Source organism: Suncus etruscus, chromosome 8 (assembly GCF_024139225.1).
Source record: "Suncus etruscus isolate mSunEtr1 chromosome 8, mSunEtr1.pri.cur, whole genome shotgun sequence".
Taxonomy (NCBI): domain Eukaryota; kingdom Metazoa; phylum Chordata; class Mammalia; order Eulipotyphla; family Soricidae; genus Suncus; species Suncus etruscus.
Window position 1 is genome coordinate 5,829,399 of NC_064855.1, and position 6,000 is coordinate 5,835,398.

A 6,000-nucleotide genomic window follows, 5' to 3' on the forward strand; every position below is an offset into this window, starting at 1 on the left:
AAGAGGCATGAGAGAAAGCAGGTGATTATCCAAATGCAAGTTGGCTCCTGGAATCCTTGGTTGATATAGAACTCCTATTAATTTCTCAACTTAAGGATACAGGCTTAATCAGAACTGCACAATCTAGAAGGGTATAGGATGAAGGCCATTTGAGGAATTGAAGGTTATCCTTTTGGGGCCAGAGTGATAGTACAGTAGATAGAGTTCTTGCTTTGCAAGATAGCCAAGGTGTCCCAATATAGTTCCTTCACAAGGATTGAACCCTGAGTTTAGAACCAGGAGCAAGTCCTGAGCATCACTGGGTGTATCCCAAAATCAGTTTTTAAAGGAAAAATTTTTTATCATCTTAATAAATAAGGGCAATTATTTCTTCTCTCTGCCCTCAATTTAGGCTGCCAAGTATTGTCATTAATGTGATTCCGCTCATTTGTTTAAGCTCTAACCAACTCTTCTCCATAAAACCTGTTCTTATTTGATGAGTCACTAAGAATTGACTCTTCAGATCACTTTTTTAAATTTTTATATTTTATTTATTTCATTTTTGGACATATACTTAGCTGTGCTTGGAGCTGACTCCTGGCTCTTTGCTCAAGAATCACTTCTGGTAGGGCTTGGCACCATGTGGAGTTCTGGGGAGAGAACCTGAGTCGAGGTGTCCAAGATGAGTATTTTACCCTCCATACTATGGCTTCATTCCACTCAATATAATGCTTTAGTAAGAGAAGTCTTTCTCTATGCACTACAATTCAAAGACTTCTGAATATACTGAGCAACATATATTATTCTCTAGTTTTAAAGAAGAATAAGCACTCAAGAGTCAATAATAGACACTCAAAAGGCAATATTTATTTTTAAATAATATCTTTATTTAAGCACCATGATTAGAAACATGTTTGTAGTTGGGTTTCAGTCATTAAAGGAATGCCCCCCTTTCATCAGTGCAACATTCCCACCACCAATGCTTCCCATCTCACTTCTCCCTCAACCCCTGCCTGTATTCAAAACAAGTATTCTACTTCTCTCACTCATGAATATTGTCATGATAGTTGCTAATGTAAAGACAATATTTAAAGATGGCCTATGTAGAGTCAACAAAGAATCTGACTTCTCAGCAGAGAGAAAATAGTCACATTGTGGTCAGGTACATAACTAGAATGCCAAGTTAACACAATGTTTTAAAGAAATAAATTTTAAAAATGATCCCATAGTAAAAGAAATTAGAGACTCTAACCTATCTCTGTACAGAGGTCACCATGCTCAGACTCTCAGTATTGTGTAACAAATAATCTTTCATTAGGAAATGATGTTGCATTAGTTTAAGTGAGTGCCAGCACTAGTTTTGACAATGGTTAGAAGCCCTTATATACACTTATTTTCTTTCTTTCTTTCTTTCTTTCTTTCTTTCTTTCTTTCTTTCTTTCTTTCTTTCTTTCTTTCTTTCTTTCTTTCTTTCTTTCTTTCTTTCTTTCTTTCTCTTTCTTTCTTTCTTTCTTTCTTTCTTTCTTTCTTTCTTTCTTTCTTTCTTTTTCTTTCTTCTTTCTTTCTTTCTTTCTTTCTTTCTCTTTCTTTCTTTCTTCTTTCTTTCTTCTTTCTTCCTTCCTTCCTTCCTTTCTTTCTATCTTTCTTTCTTTCTTTCTTCTTTCTTTCGTTTTTTTTTTTTTTTTTGGTTTTGGTTTTTGGGTCACACCCGGCTGTACTCAGGGGTTACTCCTGGCTCTATGCTCAGAAATTGCCACTGGCAGGCACAGAAGACCATATGGGATGTTGGAATTCAAACCATCGTCCTTCTGCATGAAAGGCAGAAGATAACCTCCATGCTATCTCTCCGGCCCCATACTTATTTTCTTTCATTCAGTCTTGATTATGTCAAAAGTCCTGGAAAATGCATTTTAAAATCACTGCCCTAGGCCGAGATTCCAGCATAAAGAGTCACTTATTATGGATATTTACAGAAACTGAAATGTTTCTAAAACCCACCACAGATCTCTTTTTTTTTTTTTATTCTTTGCCTTTATACAGAAAGACAGTGGTTCGAATCCCAGCATCTTATATGGTCCCCCAAACCCTCCAGGAGTGATTTCTGAGAGTAGATCCAGGATTAACCCCTGAGCACTGCCGGGTGTGACCCAAATACCAAAAACCAAATAAATAAATTAATTAAAAATATTTTAATTGAATCACTGTGATAGTACAGTTACAAAGCTGTTCATGTTTTAATCATAAAATATACAACACCCATCCCTTTACCAGGGCTCATTTTTTACCACCAATATCCTTAGTTTTCCTCCCACCCACTTCCAGTCTGCTACTGTGACAGACATTTTTCTTCTCCTCCTCTTTCTCCTTCTCCTTCTCCTTCTCCTTCTCCTTCTCCTTCCTCTCTTTCTTCTTCTCCTCCACCACAGATCTTTTAACAAATACACTGATTCCCAACATTTAAGTCTTGCCTTCAATTGCAAGACTATCAACACTATATGTGTAATATGGAATAATATACATGGAATGATGACCACTTAGTCCAGAAAATGATTCTTGGAAATAGCCCAGAACCTATTAATGTATCTGCTTTCATGAAAAATCAAACTCTGCAGATGTGAAAGGGAGGGTTTCTTTAATGAGAAGATCCTGATTCTCTGGGTCACCCCCCGTGACACGCATCTTTCAAGGTAATAAACATTTCCTGCTGTCTGCAGGAAGGGCCAGAAACCACAAAACAAGATGTGTTTTGTGTTGTTTTCTAAGGTGGAAGAAGGAGACCATGAATCTAAATATGCAGTAACTTTAAGAAGATAAAAGAACCCTTAACTTACAGCTAATCTGAAAAATAGAAACCAAGATCCTCACTCTACAGAGAACAGCAAAAAAAAAATTCCACTAACATGAGTAAACAAAGAAACAGGTCTAGAACCTTAGGTTTCTACCTAAGGAACAGAGCCTTAACTTCAATCTAGTGTGAACTAAAAATAAAACTCCCATCCTGCAAACCTAGAAGATCATTTAAAGCAACAATGTTGGTGACAGTGTATAATAGGAACAACAAAAATGAGAAACAATCACTTTAACAAATAACATGTTGATGTTCATGTATTAATTCATTAAGCAATCCATCAATCTTCACAACTATCCTAGGAGGTGGATGCATTGATTAACTTCTAATTTAGAATGGAAGTTAAGACACAGAGATATCAGAAAACATGTCTAAGATCATATACCTCGTAATTAGTAGAACTAGAATCCAATGCAGACTACATGTCAAGCATCTTTGTGTATGTGGTTCAAAAGACAGACAACAGCTTCATGAGGATCATGTTCTAGGAAGTAAATACAATTTCAGGCTGAAGATGATATTAACTTCTCCATTAAAACTAAATTATAAACATGTAATTTATCTTTCAATTTAATTCAGCCTGCACATTCTGTACTGTTTTTTAGATGCTATGCAATTCAAGGTCAAGTTGAACAATAATTGTATTTTATTAGCATAATTTTAATTTTACACACAATTAAATTTATATATTCAATTAGTAATAAATCCAGATTTTATCATAAATATTTACAGAAGAAAATATAAAGAAATGTGGCACCACATTTTTAATTTGACCTTGTTATGGGGAGTGTTTGAGGTCACCTATGCCTTTGTTCCAGGCTTATTTTTTTATTCTTTGATGAAGAATGATTCCTGGTAGTAATTGAAGAACCATATGCCAGGAATTGAGTTGGGGCCAGCTGCAAGGTAAGCACCTTTACCTTTGTACTGTACGTCTCCTTTGTAAAACTCAAAAATCTCCATTCATCATTGGTGAAATATTGTACATCTGATTCTTCTAGTTATATACAACTTCTTTACTTGAACTCGGGCAGTTCATTAAAGTGATCCTGGTACATAATTGTTCTTACAGAAATAAGTAATAGAAATAAAAAGTCAGTCTTACCCTTCAGTAAGAGTTTAAGGGGCCAGAGAGATAGCATGGGGGTAAGGCGTTTGCCTTTCATGCAGGAGGTCATCGGTTCGAATCCCGGTGTCCCATATGGTCCCCGTGCCTGCCAGGAGCAATTTCTGAGCATGGAGCCAGGAATAACACCTGAGCACTGCTGGCTGTGACCCAAAAACCACACAAAAAATAAAGAGTTTAAGAAGATAAGACACACATGATAAAAAAATTTAAAGAAATTTTCCATGCGCCATGGTTCCTTCCTTGTGAGCAGAAATTAATATAATTAGAAACCCATAGTTTAGAAGGCATCTAATTAAAATGAATTCATTACAATTAACCATTCTCAATTTTCAAAGTAAAATTTAAATTATTGAGGGCTAAAACATATAGACTTACAACATAGGTGCATATTTATACAGTCTCTACTCAACCTCATGTCACATCCCAAGGAACTCCTATTTATTCAGAAAATCTGACTCATACATTTACCACCATACTTGGGTACAAGTATATTCAAAGTGCCAGAACCTTCCAAAATACTTATGTTTCTCAAATTCCAAAATTCCCTTTTAGGGACTGGTTGTTTGAAAACCAATGTAACCCCTGCATAAATCTCTAAGGTAAACACTGTAAAAGGTCTCAGTAAAAGAAGACAAATGATCCTCCTAAGCTTTCTCTTTCACTTGAGAGCACAAAGCTAGGAACATTATTGCTCCAGCAAAAAAATCTCTATCTCTCTCAGTAATATATCTCCCTACAAGTATCTGTCCTCTTACTATTTCCCTTTCTTGAGCCTATAAAAAAGATTCACAAAAATGATTCTCCCCCTGGCATTAAAAAAAATACCATTTAACTTCTGTGAAAAGATTATAAATTATAAAGAACAAGGGGAGATGGGAAGAAGCTGCCTTGCCCTCCTGATACTGAGGATAAATAATGTAAATGTTTGTTTGTTTGTTTGTTTTCAAAAAGATTGAGGATATTTTTCAGTAAAAATAAAGAAAATTAAAGAGTCCAATAAAAACTTGTAACAAAAAACAAGACACTTAAAGACCAACTACTAGTCCTACCTACTGGGGAGTTTTTCTACCAAGGATGTTCTTGAACTCTGTCTGGCTTCTCTACATGAAACTAACTGCCCACCTTCATTCACCCTTTATCCAGAATCCTCTCCTCCTTCCAGAAGAAAATATGCCTTTTTTCAAGGGGGGGAAGCATTTTTTTCAGATTTCTTCCCTCCACTTTTACAATTACAGAAGACAACATCTTAGCAAAATTGAGTCAATATTACCACACGTCAGTAATAAACACAGTTCTATCACAGAGCATGATCTGGAGCCAGAGGGTAAAGGTAGTATTGAGTAAGGTTCACCCTGGTCCTTGTAGTACTAACAGAAGTGGATATTCTGGTCCCAAGTTCTCTTGGATAGTTTCATCACTGTCAATAAGAAACCAAGATCCTTTGAGTAATCTTTCCTGTCTTCCACTCCTGTAATCTATAACCCAGGTAGTTTGACCAAGAGAGGATTATGTTATTCATCAACTTCTTTAACACCAATTGAGTGTCCAACAATTTGATTACATTATGACACCAATTTCCAGAAATGACAGGTTCATCTTAGAAGACCATTCCTGTGGGGCCACAGAGATATTACAATAAGTAGGGCACTTGCCTTGCATGCATCCTACCTGGGTTCTATCTCTAGCACTGTGTATGTTTCCCCAAGATTATTCAAGAATGTTATCTGAGCATAGAGTCAGAAGTAAGCCCTGAGAACAGGCTGAGGTGGTTCCCAAGTAAAAGCAAATAAAAAAGAAAAATTGAAAATAGAACCTTAGAGTTCTATTCAAAAGGGAATTCCTATAGCTCTCTCACTAATTTCTTCCCTTTGCTAGAAAAATTTGCAGAATTTAGAACTTAGGAAAGCACTTGCCCTAAGTGCCAATACATTCTACCGGACAGAACACAGAGACACTGGATGAAAGTGAAGCACAAGGTCCAGCTATAGGGGGTGGGGGAGTTTCTGTTAGCTCTTTAGCTTCACTCCCTCTAACTAACACATCT